Raw genomic sequence first — 19,562 nt, forward strand, 5'->3', positions numbered from 1 at the left:
CAAATACCTTAACTTGTATGTTCTACTGCCATAGACCAACACAGTGTTAAGAGCAAAAACAAACAATAGAAAAATATATAAAGGTAAACAGACAAATTACAGATATGTGGTTTAATGAAAACAAACATTAAATACAATGCCCCATTAAAAAATAATAAATAAATAAATAAATAAATAAATAAATAAATACAAAGCCCCAGAATACTGACGTTAACCTTTGCCTCAGTTTTGTCATCTGCAAAATAGAATTGCTTCAATGGTTAAATAAAAATAATTCCTATGTAGTATTTACCACAGTACCTGGCTTATATTAATTAAGTACTCAGCAAATGACTATTACAATTTTTATCCTTCTGATCCTGAGTATGGAAAACAGTTGACAAGACATTGGGTATATTTGTTTAAAATGTAAGATATTATGAGTTCATAATATTTTACTAACCATTTGTGCCTTTTATAGAGTCATATGATTTTCTTCTTTTTAAGTAAAAAATTCTGTCACACAAAAAAGTGGAACGTGTACTTCCTGTTCTGAAGCAAATCAAGGAGAACATGCAATTAACTGCTAAATTGAGCAGAATAAACTCTAAGTGCTATATGATTTAAAAAGAAATAGTTATAAGGCCAAAATAGTCAGAGAAGGCTTCACAAAAGTGGTAGGACTTTCTGGGTGACCTTCATTACATCCCAATAATAACAACATGGAAATGTTTTCAAGTGGCTTCCAATTTGAAATGAGGTCATATAAAGTACTCTACAAATAACAATTATTACTACACAAACCTCCATAGAATAAGAAGTCCTCATAATGAGAAATAAAAACTCTTCCTTTCTCTTTCCTCAATTCCTGTTCAGGTTAAAGGTCAACTTCATCAAGTCATCTCATTAACACAGAAATGTCTTTGAAGGTATTCAGTCTTTGCCATGCTTGACATTTCACCAGACTGCAACCAAGATGCCAAAGAATCAGATTCATATATTAATGAGCAAAAGGTCACAATGAGGTAATCTCCAAAGTTCTATTAGTTCCTGTTTTCTGACCCTATCCAATTCTGCCTCTCCTTCTCCAGTCCTCTCTTACTACCTACATTTACAACCACTGGCTTCATTTCAAGATATACCCTCTAAACTGTAATTTCACTTGAAGTGCATTTTAAGTGGAGGCCTCTCAAATGCTGATTCCCAATCCAAGGGCGATCTGCAGAGGTATCAAGTTAAAATAAAAAGAAGAAAAAAATCACGTAAAAAATACATCCAATTTTGATATTTAACTGCTAGGACAAAAAAAAAAAAAAAAGAAAAAAGAAAAAAAGAAATAGCAAAAAGAAAAAAGAAATGCTCTCTTTCAAACTAATAAGCTATTTAATAATGTGACAAAGCAGAGCGTATTAAAATATTAACCAAAGCTTCCAGGAAAACCTCTATAATCTCAATTGTTTATTCAAGACCTTTACAAACCTCATAAAAAATTAAGTGGGCTTGGAAAAAACACACCACAGCCACAGGAGAAAGTTTACAAAACACAATGGTACAGACGCCTGACTGTCTGCCAGTCCGTCGCTTTTAACTTCCACATACAACTTATTACTTAGTTCCTAACTGGTCAATACCCTAAATAAGAGCATTTCTCCTCCCAAACACATCATTAGCCTGAGTTTCTTTTTTGCTTTTTTGAGCTAACGTATCTTGTATGTGCTTTGGTTCATTATTTTCTGCCAATACAAATATTTCATTTCAGAATATTTAAAACCTTAGGCTTCTCTGAGGGAAATCATTTAAGATCTTCTTTACAAAAATTTCATTAGCTCTCTAATTAATCTTCTATGGGAGAACAGTGCCTGAGCCATCATGTCCATTTTATGGTAGTGGTAGTGAAAACAAGACAGGACTACAGTGGAAGCGATACAGAGAGAAAGAGCAAGGACTTTGATTCATATTAATTTAGGTTCAAATACTGGCCCTATAACTTATGTGACCTTTAGGAAAGTTGTTTAATCATGCTTGTTCATCAGTAAAGTGGAGATAATGACACCAACCTTGCAGAAATTTATGCAAGAAATGGGATAACAGATATAGAGACCTGTACAGTATCTGGCATATATTAGGGCCTCAATGAGTGGTAGGTAGTTTATTATTAAATGTTCTTATCTTTGAGGGGAGTACTGCAGATAGCTCAAGGAAATTTTTCAATAAAAGTTTATTTGGGTCCCAGGTAGAATTAAATATTCCACCTTTCCTGAGAGGCGGTTATAGAAAAATTCAACATACAAATTCTGACGTGAGCTGAGTTTAACCAACTTTCATACATGTAGAAATCCACTCTGAGCTATTCCTGTTATAGGAAATTGAGCATGAAATATGAATATTTCACTCAGTTTCAGTTTGGGAGAGCAAATGCTCTTAAACCATTTATATTCTAAGGAAACACACTACATAATCTCCCCATCCCCATCTTTTTCCTTTCTGAATGGCCTTACAGGAGCTGTAAAGAGGAAACTTTTCATCACAGTGTATCTGTGTGAAAGCACCAAAATATGTTAACAATTAGAAAAGAGGAAACCTGAAAGACTGCCTTGTTAATTAAGGAACTCGCTATCAAAGAACTCATTAAACGGTAATGAAACCAAATGGCTATTAAAATAAATACCCACTGAATAAAGATTGCCTGGCTAACAACCCTTCAGTATAGCTTTTTTACAAACACTCCCAACAGTAAAGAGCCAGAAAAAGCCACAATAATGCTAAAACCAAGATTGAAAAAACCAGCAATGAAGTTATTGTAAGTAGAAGGCAGAAGTTGAATTAAGAAAAATGTTCCTAGAATTCAGAATATGGGGCATCAAACATTTTTGAAGATTTCTACCATCTATCTCTTGATCTCAAAGACCCTGAGCATTACATAATAGGCAGCTGTCCTCTATATTCGCTACTCCTAGGCATTAAGTTAGAATGAGGTTCTCCCTGTTTTTCATGAGTTCCTCAACGACTCCAGGCCACCTAGCTTCTTTCTTAAATTTAAGCAGAAGCTGCATATTTTGAAGAGATGGCATAAAGTTACAGTTAAAGGAAAATTGTTGAAATAAAATGTAATTTCAGAAGCATAGTCCCATCAGCAAAGTAAGAACAAGAACTAAAGAATCTAGGGGTGCCTGGGTGGCTCAGTCAGTTGAGTGTCTGCCTTCAGCTCCGGTAGTGATCCCAGGGTCCTGGGATCGAGCCCCACGTGTGCCTCTTGCTTGATGGGGAGCCTGTTTCTCCTTCTGCCTCTGCCTGCTGCTCCCCCTGCTTGTGCATGTGCTCTCGCTCTCTCTGTGTCAAATAAATAAATAGAATCATAAAAAGAAAAAAGAACTGAAGAATATCTGTAACAGAACATGCTAGAAACTGACCATTTACATTGTACTCTGCAAGTCTAGAAAATTTTTAGAGAAGCAGACAATGGTCACGGAAAGACATCTTCTCTACTCAAAAAAAATATATATGTGCAGACCATGTTAGTTGCCTATTTGTTATCCCTGCTCCCTTCCACATTAACAAAATAATCCTTCTCAATACAAACAGAATAATTATGTTTCTCGACCTCTTGTCAGATATGGAAGGCAAATGATTTGAAAGCAGAAATGTCTTCAGAAACCTTTTGCCTGCTACAGAGGATATGATGGCTACATTTCTCAGCTACCTTGGAACCTTGAGGAAAAAAGATCAAGAGATTACAAATATATTAGCCCTGACATTCCTGAGCCTCTGTGTGATTACAGTTTCTGGAGTTGTTATTATGCAAGAAAATACCATCTTAGGTATGAAAGCCACTAAAGTTTATTAGCTGTAATAACTGATAACTTAAAAGCCAGTAGAAGCAGGAAATCAGAAGACACACAAATGATTTGGGAAAGGGATGAGACTGCCATTAAATGGAGCAGAGAAAAGGATGATAGGCTGTCTACTCTCCCTGTTTTTTGACAAGGATACAACATGTAAAGAACTATATCTGAGGTCAAATAGGAGAATAAAATACTAGCTATATGGCCCAAGTAAAAATGAAACAAAATAGGAAAAAGAAAAAGGGTAAAGCAATCTGTAAAGATTAATTTTATGTATTAATTTGACTGGATCCCAAGGTGCCCAGATATATGGTCAAACATTACACTGGGTGTGTTTGGGAGAGTATTTTTAGATGAGATTAACATTTAAATCAATAGGGACTTCTGAGTGGCTTAGTGGTTGAGCGTCTGCCTTTGGCTCAGGTTGTGATCCTGGGGTCCTGCGATCAAGTCCTGCATCGGGCTCCCTGCATGAAGCCTGCTTCTCCCTCCGCCTATGTCTCTGCCTCTCTCTCTCTCTTTCTGTCTCAAATAAATAAATAAATAAATAAATAAATAAATAAATAAAACTTAAAAAAAATTTATATCAATAGAGTAAAGCAGATTCCCCTCCCTAATGTGGGTGGGCCTCATCTAATTCGTTAAAGGTCTGAACAGAGCAAAAGGCATATCCTCCTGTAAGAAGGAACTCTTGCCTAACTGCTTTGAGCTAGAACATCAGTCTTTTCCAGCCTTCAGACTTGAACTAAAAAGCGGCTCTTACTAGGTCTTGAGGCTGCAAGCTTTCACTCCAGAACTTAAACGAACTTCCTGGGTCTTCATCTTAACAACTGCAGATCTTAGGACTCCTCATAAGCCACAATCACATGGGCCAATTCCTATAATAAGTGTCTTTCTCTCTCTCTCTCTCTCTCTCTCTCTCTCTCTCTCACACACACCACACACACACACACATCTTATTGTTTCTGTTTCTCTGGAGAATCCTGACCAATACAGCATCTAAAAGACTTACAGAATTCTAAAGCCTCAGAAAATTATATATTAGAGAATAAAAAGGAAACTTTCAAGACTCTTGGGTATCATCAGCTAAAAGATAAATAATTTCCAATAAAAGAGGAGCATAAAGCAATACAGAGAAAATAGTGTGAGGTGAAATAACATGATAAATCCAAAAGTTGGGCAGCCCTGGTGGCTCAGCAGTTTAGCGCTGCCTTCAGCCCAGGGTATGATCCTGAAGACCTGGTATCGAGTCCCACGTCGAGCTCCCTGCATGGAGCCCGCTTCTCTCTCTGCCTGTGTCTCTGCCTCGCTCTCTCTCTCTCTGTGTGTGTCTCTCATGAATAAATAAAATCTTTAAAAAAAAATCCAAAAGTCAACAGAAATATAAAGAGAGATGGATAAAAGGATTAGAAGAATACCAAAAGCACAGTAACTAAATTAAGCTAAATTAAGAGGGAATAAGTGCAAGATTTATGCTATGGAAAATAAGTCAAGTTATGTGGAAAACAAACATGAGATATTCTCCAAGAACTTGGTATGAAGCTAAAAATTATGATACAGAAGATGATCAAATTGAACACAAATGATAAAGTTAGCATCAGGACAATTGATGTTTTAAAGGGGAGGCAAGAGAAAACTGAAATATTAAGAATAAAAATAAATAAATAAATAAATAAATAAATAAATATTAAGAATAACCAATAGAGGGTAGCCCCAGTGGGGCAGGGGTTTAGCGCCGCCTGCAGCCCAGGGCGTGATCCTGGAGACCCTGGATCAAGTCCCACGTCGGGCTCTCTGCATGGAGCCTGCTTCTCCCTCTGCCTGTGTTTCTGCCTCTCTCTCTCTCTCTGTGTCTCTATGAATAAACAAATAAAATCTTAACAAAAAAAAAAAAAGAATAACCAATAGAGGGGCACCTGGGTGACACAGTCGGTTAAGCATCTGACTTTTGGTTTCAGCTCATGGTGATCTCAGGATCGTGAGATCAAGCCCCACATTGAGCTCTGTACTCAGTGTGGAGTCTGCTTAAGACTCTTTCTTCCTCTCCGTCTGCCTCTCCCCCACTAAAATAAATAAATAAAATCTTTTTTTTTAAAACAAAGGAATAATCAATGTACCAGGAAAAAATATTTATAGAAAAGTACAGGCATCCAGGTAGAAAAATTAGGTTGATAAACAAAATCCAATTTCTCTACTGCAACACTAAGAGGTAGATAACAGTGGAACAAGTACAGAGTATCCAAAGGGAAAAAAAGTTACATAAAAAATTATTTTGATCCAGCTAAAGGTGAGAAGAAAACATTATGAAATGTACAGAAGGCCTCATAAAATATGAAACAAATATCTTTACTTAAAGATATGCATTGTGAAAGCCATGCAAACCAATAAAAAGTGAGATAAACTTAATAGCTGTCTTAAAACTGAATGTAAATTTCAGTACCCACTGTTGGAAAAAGACATAATGTGGAAAATAATGCTGTAATAATTAATAATAGTAACACTCTTGATCTAAAACATGGGAATATGCTAAAAATATAAGAGAGGAAGAGGGAGATAATGAATATGTGTTGATAAACCACTTATATTAAGTAGATCACAAATAGAACTTTTCACACTAATTATATGTTGAAGAATATTTTGAAAAAATGAAAATACATTCTTTAAAGCGGCTGGAGATGTGCAAGGCTAAAAAATATATAGGAAATGCACCAAAACAAAGGAAACAAAAGAAACTTTAAAAAGAGAAAAAAACAAAAAACAAAAAATAAATAAATAAAAAGAGAAAGAACAAAACTATACACTCATAACCAAATAAAGAGCACAATAATTGAATATCATTTAAATTATCTTATTAAAAGACAAAGGCAAGACAAAAAATTGATGAAACTGACAGATAAAATAATGGGGAAAGGCATATAAGGAAAAAGAAAATGTAAAAGAAGAGTAGTAACGTCTTAACAAGACATTAAATTCAAATTCAAGGCAAACATTATTAAACAAAACAGTCATTTTCTATCAGCATTCTAAAATAGAGATCTCACTGCCACAAGCCCTAACACAATACATAATATTGCATAAGGATGCATTAAAAAAAAAAAAAAAAAAACCAAAACTGTAGAACAGGGAAAGTACCAAAAACCACATACAGCACAATGGTAGTAAGAGATCTTGACAGAATACACAGACTTTGACAGATCAACCAGAAAAAAGTTATAATGGTAAGTGAGACCTGAACAATAGTATAATAATATGGACTAAAAAGATACATAAACTGAATTTTCTGTGTTGTGGTCAGGAAATGTCTTCTAATCAGGAAATGGGATAATGTCCAGTGAAATCTGAAAGAACTTTTCAGCACTGGTGCTTGAACAAATGGATAGTCATATGCCTAAACATAAACCTCAACTGTTTGGTCACTCTGACATAAAGAAGAAAATTCCTAAATGGATCACATGGCCAAACAAAAAAATGTTACAGTTATAAACCTAGAAAAAACACAGGAGAAAAGTGTTTAGAAGTCAGAGTACAAAAAAAATAAATAAATAAAAAATAAAAAAATAATAAATAAAAAAAAAAAAAAGAAGTCAGAGTACAGGATTTCTTAGGCAGGACACAATGAAAAGGCAAGGATTCAGGATATATATAGAACTAAATATAGAAAATGAAATAGAACTAGTATTCAGAATATAAAATACTCTTCCAACTTAATAAGAAGAAAAATAGCCCAATGAAAAATATGGGGAAAAGATCTGAATATGCACTTGATAAAAGAAGATATATGAACAGCCAATGAGCATATGTCAGGTGCTCACTAGCAGTAGGTACTGGGGAAATTATAAAACCACAAAAAAATGCCAGTACCTACTCGTTAGAGTGACTAAAGTTAACGAAAAGGATGACAATACCAAATGTTGAGAAGAATTTTGAGCAAATAAAACTCTCATACATTGGTTTTGGAAACATAAAATGGTATAGCTACCATCAAAGACCATTTGGCAGTTTCTTACAAAGTTAAAAACACACACGTATTTGCCATTTGACACAAATGCAAATTAAAATGAACACATGGATTAATTCTTAACATCACAAAAACAGAGAAAACTAGGAATCATGAGCCTCCCAGCTCAATGCAATTAGAAAAATACATAAGTATCTATAAAGTATTTTATACATCTATATTTAACCACCAACTTAAGGAAAATAGAGAGCACAAAGGAACATGTTTAGGGACATCCCTGGGATGTACCATGGGAAATCTTATAAAATAAGGAGCTAATTTTCTTTAACAAATAACTAACAAAACATGAAAAGTAATGAAGAATATCCACAGATAAAGAGACTTAGGAGCTTTCCAATGATAATGCAGTTAGTCTTCCCACCAAGACCCACTACAAAACTTGATGAAATAACACAGACAAAACAAAATAAAAACAGCTATTTGAAGTCATCAGAGAGCAATGGAGGACACAAAGATTAAGGGAAACAAAAGAGAAAAGTTAAACATTGAGGTGACCTGGAATTTCTCCAGTGTTTCTGCCTCTTAGGGATTTTGCTTATTCTCAACATAGAGCATGGAGGCTGAGAAGAAAACTGGACTGCTCAATCATGTAGGGTCAAATAATAATGGATTCAGCATTCTTACTGCAGGCATCCCAAAACAAAGACAGTCAAAATTAGGGAATAAAATGTTGGAGTAAAGTGTACTGCAGAGGAATGAGATTGACATTCTTTATATTGTTTGGTTTACTTAATCTTAAACTGTAATGGGGGCCTGAAACAGAAATGACAATTAGGAAGAAATAGAAAGAGGTGAGACAGCCCAGCAGAATTTAAGTAGTCTCATGGAGCAGAGGTTGGAGATCAAGGTCCACCAAGGAGGAAGAGCCCTGGCAAACAACCCAGATTCAAACTGAGATTCCAAGAGGACTATACCTTACGATTATGTGTAAACCAGAAACAGACTAATCTTTACAAAGCCTTGAGGACAGCCTCCTTTCAGCAAGAATACATGGTCTAGAACTTAAAAAAATTATCAGAGTATCAAATGATGGTACTATCTCATAAGGGGGTGGGGCAAAACAAGATAAAAAATAGAAAACAGAAACAAATCCTTGGGTAATTCATATATTATAATTATTATGTGAAATGATGTTTACAAAACTGGTAATGAGATAGATTAGACCAGAGATCTAGCAATAGAAAATTGATAAAAATTCTGAACTGAAAAACACAATTCCTGGAACTGAGAACTCAAAAGATGTTTTAATGACATATTAGACATAGCAGAAGGATTAATTTACTAGAAGATAAGTCCAACCAAATATTCAGATTCCAAGAAAGAAAACCAGATGTATAAAACAGAAAATATTATAAGAAACATATGAAACACAGTAAAAAATATCTAATATATCTTTAATAGAGCTAATGTAATAACTAAAGTCCTAGGAAGAAAGTGAAAAAAGAAAGAACTGGACAGAAAAAAATAGTTGATGAGATACTGGCTGGGAAGTTTTCAGAACTAATGAAGGACATTAAGCCCCAAATCCAAGAAGCTCTATGAATGTCAAATAAAATAAATAAGAAGAGTCTGTCAACTAGAAATATTTTAGTACAAATACAGATAAAAAAAAAAAAACATTCCTTTCTATTCTTAGTTGTCTGAGTGTTTTTACCACAAAAGGCTGTTGGATTTTGTAAAATCACTTTTCTGCAAGAGTTGAAAGGATAACGTGGTCCTCCTCCTTCACTCAGTAATGTAGTGTATAACCTGACTGCTTCCCTTATGATGGACCAGCACTGCGTTCCCAGGCGACATCCCAGTTGGTCAAGGTTTACAATACATTCAATATTACTGGATTCATTTTGAGAGTATTTTGTCAAGGGTTTGTCCTTATATATTTATGTAGAACATTGGTCTATAATTTTCTTTTCTTGTGATGTCTTCATTTGGCTTTAGCATCAGGGTTAATGCTGGTCTCATAGAATGAGTTAGGAAGTGTTCCTAATCTTATATTTTTTGGCAGAGTTTAAGGAGGATTGGTGTTATTTCCTTTTAAAGGTTTGGTAGAATTCACCAGGGAAGCCATCTGGTCCTAGACTTTGTTGGGAGGTTTTTGATTACTGATTCAGTCTCTTTACTTATTTATAGGTCTTTTACAATTTTCTCTTTCTTCTGGAGCCAGTTTAGTCTAGAATTTTGTCCCTTTCCTCTAGGTTACCTGAATTTGCCATAAATTACATTTTTACACATTTATATAAATGTGTACCCAATAAGATAGATTTATAATTCTTTTAATGCATTTGTCTTTCAAATCAAGTAGGAATGCAAAGTAGAGATACAGCCCGCCCCCAAAATAATACTGATTCTTATATATATTTACCTTTACTGGAAATCTTTATTTCTTCATACAGCTTCAAGTTACTATCTAGTGCCCTTTCATTTAAAACTAAAGGAATCGGGCAGCTCCAGTGGCACAGTGGTTTAGCGCCGCCTGTAGCCCAGGGTGTGATCCAGGAGACCCGGGATTGAGTCCCACATCAGGCTTCCTGCATGGAGCCTGCTTCTCTCTCTGCTTCTCTCTCTGCCTCTCTGTGTTGCTCATGAATAAATAAATAAAATCTTTAAAAAATTAAAACTAAAGGAATCCCTTTAGCATTTCTTGTAGGGATGAACTCCTTCAGCTTTTGTTTTAAGCTCTACTTCACGTAGAGCTTCGACATGTTTTAAGTTCTACTTCATTTTCAAAGGACAGTTTTGTCAAATACAGAATTCTTGGTTGACAGGCTTTTTTTTTCCTTTCAGTGCTTTGAACATACAAACCTACTGCCTTCTGCTTTCCAAGTTCATAATCTGAACATGATGTAGTCCTCAGACAGGTTAGAAAAAATATACACAATAATTTGTATATGAGATATGTTCTGATCCCCCCTGCAGTCAGTCAATAGGGACCCATGCTCAGGAACATGGACTGCTGCTGCTTCAAGACTACCAACGTGCTGGTGGGAAAGTGGCTAAAAGGCAAGTAAAAACACCACACAGATTTCTTACTGTTATCAGACTGCCTTTATTTCTTGATTCAGCATTCATTTGGTCAATGTTTGTGGAGGGATGAGAGTTTGGAGCTACCTACTCCGCCATTTTATGATATCATTCCAAGAGACAACTCTTCTTAATTCAAGTAGCCATGTCACAAGTGTATGTCACAGATCAGAGTTCCTCAAACTGGTTTACAGAGAGACAGGTTCTATGGTTCTTAATGGGACATTTTCCACATCTTTGTGCTGGTCTACAAACATAAATTAATTATGGCTTGTTTTTTCTGAATGCCTGTTTTTGTAACTGAAAATCATGATGCAATTTTAGTCTTTGCCCTTGCATCTATATTTCCAATAAGATTGGCATCAAGTAATAGGACATTTTTGCCATGAGTGAAAGGGCAGACATGGACCTTTCAGCAATTGTACCAAGTTCAAGTCAAAATAGTTCATCAGACAGTATAAAAAAGTTTCACAATAGGCTAACTAGGCAAAATTGGTAGAAAATTGAAAAATCATACATTAAATGTGACTTTGAAAATTCTGCATTGATACTTAGTATTATTCAAGTTGGATGCAGCAATTTAGCTTTAGCAAAATCACAAAATTGATCTTATTATTTTAATTTTACTCATTGTAATTTTTTAGATTTAATTTATAAATTTGTTTTAGGCTTATAGTTGTACTGGGATTGTATGGATGAGATATTTATATTACTTTATGTTTACACACATATAGGTAACACTATCAAAAAAATTGGGAGAATTTGAGACTAAGAAATTTTAACTCTGACAATATGGCAGACTGAGCTGACACAAAACATAGAAATTACTTATAAATTCAATATCATAATATTTTTTAGCTAAAGAACTCAGTTTGAAAGAATAGGAAATATCTAGGTAGTAGTGTTGCAGGATTTTCTTTTCCTTCAATGCCCATAGTTCTTGGTCATGTTGTTTCAAAGAATGAATAGGTAGACCAGACGAAGAGTGATGGGCAACAAAGTAAAATATATTGAGTGATCATACAAAGCTCCCGAAGAGGGAGGGTACCTGAGAAGGTTGCTGATTTGATGTTTAAATGTAGGGGGTTTTATGGGCTGTTTGGTATGGGCTGATTAACCTTCCATGTGCCTGTTACCCAATCAGGTTTTTGTCTATTCACATGGGAAAGGGCGGAAGGCTCCTTCCAGGGTGGTGTAAAATCCTTTTAAGAGCGGTTTCATCTTGTCCCTGCCTGCCTTTCTTCCGACTCCTTCATTACTAGGGCAATAACAAAACAAAACAAAAACTAACTAACTAAAAACCAGAGGAATGTGCTCCTGAGCTGATTTTGCTCAGATCTCAAGAGGACATGAGGCAGAATTACCTAACAGTTGTGTAGTGGATTTTAATATTAATACAAGGATAGACCTCAGGTTCCACTGAAGAATGAAGATAGAAACTAGACTTCTGCTGTCTTAGCTTGGGCTGCTACAAAAGAGTACCATAGATTGGGTGGCTTATAAACATGAGAAATTTATTTCTCATAGTTAAGGAGATTAGAAGTCCAAGATCAGGATGTCAATATGAATGGGCTCTGCTGAGAGCCCTCTTCAGAGTTGCAGGCTGCCAACCTCTTACTGTATCCTCACATGGTGACAAGAAAACAAGCTAGCTCTCTGGCCTCTTCTTATAAGGGAACTAAGATTTAGATTTTAATATATGAATTTTAGGGGGATACAAACATTAAGTCCATAACATGTGCATACTTCTGAGATCTTGAAAGGCTATACTTTCAGTGAGAAGAGATAAGATTAAAGTGACATAGAAGCTTTGTTTTAGCTATTCACTTGCTGTTGGGAAAAAATAGTCTCCCACAAGAAATTAAAATCCAAATGTTGGAAAAAAACATAAAATCCAAATATTGGTGTGCTGTCATTATATGCAATACTCACATAGTACAGGAATCTGTAAGCTTAAATAGGAACAAAAAAAATCAGTTCTGGATCAGTTGAAACTCCTGAGACAAAAACAAATGTAAAAGAGCACAATAGTGGGACGCATGATTCCAGGATCTGGCTTTGAGTCCCACATCGTGCTCCTTGAGGCGAGCCTGCTTCTCCCTCTGCCTGTGTCTCTGCCTCTCTGTGTGTGTGTCTCTCACGAATAAATAAATAAAATCTTAAAAAAAAAAAAAAAGAGCTCAATAAGGACACTTTCATTAATCTAGGAAATACACATTCCCATGGAAAAACAATTCTTGTCAAAGATAAGCTCATAATCAAAAATTTAAAACCACATAAAGAACTGATTTTTCATGAGGTAAAGTCAAAAGATCAACAAAAAGAATAAGAAGCATAGATAGAGACTTGAAACAAAAGAACTATTTGAAAATTAAAATAAAAGATAATTAGGATGACAAACAAGACAAAAGGAGTTTAAATAATTACAGAAAAGCAGAACTTATGAACAGGCAGGTATGAATAAGAACCAAATAGGACTTCTAGAAAAATACACACTAAAATGAAAAAAATCAATAGATTATATAAACAATAGATGGACTACAAGACAAGTTTCGTACAAAAGAACAATGAATCAGGCTGACAGCAACAAGAAGAAGCTAGAGGATAAGGAAATAGTATCTTCACAAGGCAGAAAGAAAATAAGGCTTAATTCAGAATTCTAACATTGGCTAGAGATGAACTGGGATAAAATAAGTACATTTTTCAGATAAAAGAGGTTTATCCATCACTTAAAGCTCAATATACTGCTTTAGGTAAAAACCAGAAGCCCACTGAGAGTAAGGTGATTTAGTGCAAGTCATGGATATATATATTCCCTTAGTCTAGAGAAAATCTTAGTGGCCATTTTACTAATCCCACAAGAATGACTACTACAGCATTGCCATTGATGGTGTCTAGATTTCAACACAAATATCTCCAAAGAAGTGAAGCTCACTAAATCAGAGGCAGCATATGTTTTGTTGGAAGGTTTTTCTGCCTTTTGTCCTATCTTTGAGAGCTCAGAAAACCCTTTAGCTAACTGAAGGCCACAATTACATCATAAGCCTCTAGGTTATCTTTTCTTTAGACTAGATAAAACAAAACTTTTTTCAAATGTCTCCATATGATTTAGTTTCTAGTCCTTTCTTTCTTTCTTTCTTCTTTCTTTCTTTCTTTCTTTCTTTCTTTCTTTCTTTCTTTCTTTCTTTCTTTCTTTCTTTCTTTCTTCTTTCTTTCTTTCTTTTTCTCTTTTGAAAGAGAGAGAACAAGAGCAGGGGTGAGGGAGGTAGAGGGTAAGGGAGAGAGAGAATCTTAAGCAGATTACACAACCAGCATGGAGCCCAACAAAGGGCTTGATCTCACTACCCTGAGATCATGACGTAAGTTGAAATCAAGAGTCAGACACTTAAGCAACTGAGCCACCCAGACACTCCAAGTTTCTAGTCCTTTCTATACAATAGCATTTTCTTTTAGAAGTACTCCAACTCATCAGCATCTTTTTTAGATTATAAGTCAAAGCAGAATATTTGATTGAGGAATGCTCTGCCCAGCATCAAGTAGAAGAGGATATTGTTCTAGTTCTTAAACTTTAGCATACATCAGAATTCCCTGGAGGACTTATTAAAACAAAGATTGCCTAGACAAAAGCTTGAGTTTCTGATTCAGCATGTCTGGGATGGGGCCCAACATTTTCCATTCTTTTTAACAAGTTCTCTGGTGATGTTGACACTACTGTTCTAGGGACTACATTTTGAAAACTGTTAAATAACATTATATAACACAATCTTAGACCAATTTAGCTTTTTGATAGACCTATAGTCTTGCTTATTTGACCTTAACTGGTAGGCCATTCAAATTCTCAAGTCATTACTAAACATTCCCATTCCTTGTTTTCTATTTCTATTGAGAAAATCAACAAAAAGCATGTTATAGATGGTAGATCATTAATGACATATTTATCTATGAAAGACAGTATATTATCCTTTATATTTTAGCTTTAGTTCATCAAACTAAAAAGAGTTCCAGATCTCTGTCATCTCCAATTAATAAGTGAGTCAGGGTTTTTTTTTTTTTTTAGTTCTCTTGGTGTCCTTTCCCTGACATTAAGAGAACTCAAAGGCTCTGCACTGAGTATTCTTCAAATTATTTTTTTAATCCCATAACAACAGAATCGCTAAGGATGTCAAAAAACAATGAATCAACTACATAATGCTTTCCAAAGCCCTTTGAAAAGTAACTGTTGGCTCCTCAACTATATGAAATAGTTTATCTAACTGTTCAATTACTAGTTGTCTAAAAACTAGTTTTATTAATACTTATCTAAAACTGAAAAATAAATTACTTCCAAGTTTGAGTGCTTGACTCTAGTTAGCTAATGAGACAAGAAAACAAAGAACACTGCCTTTTCCACACAACATGGACAGAGGCCCTCTGTGTAGGGATATATTAATATGCTGAGAGAACAGCCTATCAAGGAACAGATGCAATCAGTGTCAATTGGTTACACTTGAGAAATGAATGACCTTCACTAGCTTTGCTTAGTTATTTTGGGTGCCAATTTCTTGGGTACCAAAGTTCAATTTGAGACAGTTAGACAGACCTAAATCCCAAGAATATAATCTCCAAGTCTATAAAAATTTACTAGTTCGCTGAAATTACCCAGCTCTGTTCCAACTTACCTCAATTCAAAATGCTATGGTTAGCAGAGGATCAATAGACAATTACTAGATTACAATATAACTTTTATGATAATTCTTTTTTCCCTGCCCAATGTAAGATTTTATGCCCACTGCCTTCACTGAATTAACTGATAATAAGTACTTTCCAATCACTGAAGTGGTGAAAATGTTTCTGGAAGGAATATAAACATGCTGTGTTTTTATATATCTTTCCTTTATGAAACATAATCAATTGCTATAGCAATCTGATCCTTAAGATTCAGGTACTCATTTGCATTATCAAGTTAGGAAAGGTAATGAGCCTTAAGGTTCTCCATTCAGCTAAATTAAAGAAGCCAAAATCTGACTACACTTTTTGCCTCAATCTCCTAAATTTAGCTATGGAGTTCTGAAAATTTACAAATCAAAGATCAAACAAAGGAAAATATGCTGAGTGTGGGGTCCTGCATGAATACAGTGATCAAAGGCCAAATCACTGTGGTTGTGGGGAAGAAGCAAGGTTAAAACAAGAAACTCAAAAAACTATGTTTGAAACATCTTGAAAACTCTTAAAAATGTACTGACACCGTGTAGTTTGAAATGTGTGGAAGACTTTCCATGTTTTTTGACTGCATTCAATCACAGACAGATGCTACAACTTACTGCCTTAAAGTATGAGTGTCCAAAGTATGATCAACAAATTTAGATCACAGCTTCTAGAATTAATCATGCCAATGGAAAAGCCAATTGAATATTGCAGAACACTGCTTCACTACACTAAGGAGGAGGAATAGGCAGCACAAAGTGAAATTCTGACTATTGGCACTGTCCTTATAACAAAACAGGATCTTAGAACTGTGAAAAATAACAATAGTACATATGGTATATATGGAATTGTGCCAAATAGTAATAATAGTTTTTATATGTTTCACTAGCAAAGTGCAGAGAAAAGGTGATTTTTTTTTCTTTTCTAAGCAGATTTTGGAGGCTTAGCATCTTCAGGATTCTAGAGGTGAAAACAAAAAACTTTGACCAATATTGACTTATCAGACAACGTACACTAGGTTACGCTGCAATAACAAATAATTCCAAAATCTTTATGGTTTACAACTATGAAGATTTATTTCTTACTCATGTTACATGCTAGCTGGGGATCAGCCTGAAGAAGCAGTCTTCCTGGCATATGCTATCTTCATGGCAGAGGGAGGTCAGCCATGCCAGAACAACCTAATGATTCTCAAGGATCCTGCTTGAAGGTGACATCCACCTGTTCTGTTCACATTTGATTGGACACAGGAAGTCACATGACCAATCTTGAAGTCACTGGGTAGAGAATTTTAATTCTCTCACAAGGAGAGTCAGTAAATAATTAGGGAAAATAATAATACTACAATCTGCCAACTGCTCACAAATATTTGCTTTTTCCTACTGCATACAAAATATACACACTCTGCTCCCCAGAGGGGATAACCAGAAAGTCCTATACAATCACGCCAAAAGAGTAAGTAAAAAAACCTCCATTATCTTGTAATAAACTCTATTTAAAATCCAGATCTGGTACATTTTACTCTGGAGACCAATAAACTAAAAAGGCAAGTTAGCTGCCCCTCAAACATCCCAATATATAATTGCAGAATAGGAATACCACAACTGGAATACTTTTCAATTTGGAAAGGTGAAGATAGGAAACACATGGTAGTTTCTTATCCATATGAATTCTGAAACTTTACTGGACAGAAGTTGTAAGAGCCACTTGCCCTGGGAGTAGAGTACATTCCTCAACTGGGGTCTCGTTCTGCTTTCCTGCAGTGGCTTCCTCATTCGTTGTTCTCTTGAGGCTGGTGACTCTGCCCTCTGGACAAACACTGATTTTTCTTGATCCTTGTTGGATACTCATTTCAGTTGAATCTGAGGTTTTAACAAAACTGTGCTAGCTTCAGCTCTGATGTGGTTTTTGACAAGTGGCTGAAATATAATGGGTTTCTGTCCATTCAAATAATTTTCAATTATATATTTAATCAGTTGAAAATGAGAAACAGTTAAATATGGTGACTCTTCAATTCCTGGAATTTCTGGATTCTCCTTATTCCCTTTATACCCTGTTAATAAGCAGGTCAATTTTTTCCTGAGTTTATCTCTTTTTTGTAAACAAATGAAGGCAATAGAAACCAATGAACATTGGTCACATTTTGTTTCCCAAACTCTCCTACTGCCTAATACCACATGCTCAATCTGGTATATTATCTGATTTCCAGTTACAATTTCCAGGTGACAATTTCACCAAAGGTTTTATTATGGAAACTACCTTCTGCCTAGCCTCAAAGTCAATGTCAAATATTTAGGTACTTTTGTATGTCTGTTTATTACAGCAGTATCTTGTTTAGTTATCAACTTCTGTATAAGGCAGCTTATATTTAGTTATGGTACCATAACAAACAACCTCTAAATCTCAGTGGTTTACAACCAAGGCGTAATCCTCACCCAAATTACTGTTAGCTAGGGATCAGATGCTCTGTTTAATGTCACTTTTATTCTAGAACCAAGTTGGAAATGGGGCAGCTACACTTTGGGACATTCTATGCATGTGGCAGAGGGGCAAGCATAATGGAAGAACCACAGAATGGTTCTTACAGCTTCTTCTGAGAAGTAACATATGAAACACTTCCATTTTACTAGCCAGAGCAAGTCATTTGGCCAAGGCTATTGTTTTCATATCATTGTTTAAAACACGCTATCTAAAAAACATTCTCACAGATAAATCGTTGCCTATTCATGACGATGTCTTGAAAACAATGTATAAGAATGAAAAATTCTAAGTAAGAGGGCAGGGACACATAATTTTAATAAATGAAGTCAACTGCCTCCTAAAAAATCATATTCTAACAAAGAGCATATCAGTGCTTCTTTCGGTCACAACTCTGCCAAGACATGAAACATATCACTGATGTTTTCATTTGCATTTCTATAATCATGAGCACAAGTATGCTTACTTATTGGCCTTTGTATTTCTTTTTGCCATTTGCACATTTTTCTTCCAGTTTTTTATTACATCATCATTATAAAAGACTCAAAATAATAAAGAATTTAATAGAGCAAATTGTGAAAATCCTTATTCACATTTATTCACTAAACCAACTCCCTTTCAGAGAGATGCCTGGAACAGCATGGAATACATTCTTCCAGTCTGACTTTTATGCATTTTCATACATGTACAAGCACATATATTTTTTTCTTAAAAGATGAAGTCATAATAAATCTAATGTTCTGTAATTTAATCTTATCTAACAGGAATTTACCACATCAGGTTAAATATTATTCCAAGTACTTACTATGGTATATAAGCCTATTAATGGGCATCTAAACTGTTTTAAATTTTTTATACAACAATGTTGCGATGAATATTTATATATATATATAGATCTTCAGTGGGTACAAGATGAAACCGTTGACTCTATGAATGTGCACTTTAAGTTTTGCTAGATACCGTTAAGTTGTGCTCCAAGAGGGCTTTATTTTTTTTTTTAAGATTCATTTATTTATTTTAGAGAGTAGGGGGAACAGAGGAGGGAGAGGGAGAGAGAAAATATCAAGTAGACTCTGCACTGAGCACAGAGCCCAATATGGGGCTCGATTCCACAACCCTGAGATCATGACCTGAGCAGAAACTGAGAGTAGGACACCTAGTCAACTGAACCACTCCGGCTCCCCCAAAAGGCTTTATATCATTAAAATGTAGAAAAGAGCTGATGTTTCTGTATTTCATCAATCTTTATCATTTTTACTAATCTGATAAGAAAGATGTTTTATTTTGACTTTGAACATCATTTTTCTGATTACTAATGAGAGCTAAAAATCTTTTCATTTACTCACTAGGCATTTCTAGTTCTTCTGCTGAAAAATATCTACACATATTCTTTCCCAGTTTTCTATTGAGCTTGTTCTTAGTAACTTATAAGATTAAGATCTTAACCTTTGTTATATATAAATATTTTCTTGGTTTGTCTTTAATTATCCAGAGTTACCTTTAACTTTTGACTAGTATCTTGCATCATATAAGAATTTCAA

The 19,562-nt window shown here is 34.9% G+C and overlaps 1 protein-coding gene and 1 long non-coding RNA gene across 17 annotated transcripts in view; one reads left to right on the plus strand and one right to left on the minus strand.

The window, feature by feature from the left end:
* Positions 1–19,562, minus strand: part of EXOC6B (exocyst complex component 6B) — a 612,331-nt gene that overhangs the window by 191,731 nt on the left and 401,038 nt on the right. The window contains exon 19 of one of the 11 annotated variants that reach the window (XR_013349064.1): positions 784–944. The exons of the other annotated variants lie outside the window; for them this stretch is intronic. The gene's annotated coding sequence lies outside the window, so the exon portion shown is untranslated. The remainder of the gene's footprint in view (positions 1–783; positions 945–19,562) is intronic. 11 annotated transcript variants of the gene reach the window in all.
* Positions 1–19,562, plus strand: part of LOC144280635 (uncharacterized) — a 58,654-nt gene that overhangs the window by 27,229 nt on the left and 11,863 nt on the right. For 4 of the 6 annotated variants that reach the window (XR_013349070.1, XR_013349071.1, XR_013349072.1 and 1 more), the window contains exon 4: positions 856–1,004. This is a non-coding gene — a long non-coding RNA (uncharacterized LOC144280635). Of the gene's footprint in view, positions 1–855; positions 1,005–3,590; positions 3,810–19,562 lie in introns of those variants that run through there. The other 2 variants (XR_013349067.1, XR_013349069.1) reach the window with 2 other exon arrangements.

Source organism: Canis aureus, chromosome 12, assembly GCF_053574225.1.
Source record: "Canis aureus isolate CA01 chromosome 12, VMU_Caureus_v.1.0, whole genome shotgun sequence".
NCBI lineage: Eukaryota > Metazoa > Chordata > Mammalia > Carnivora > Canidae > Canis > Canis aureus.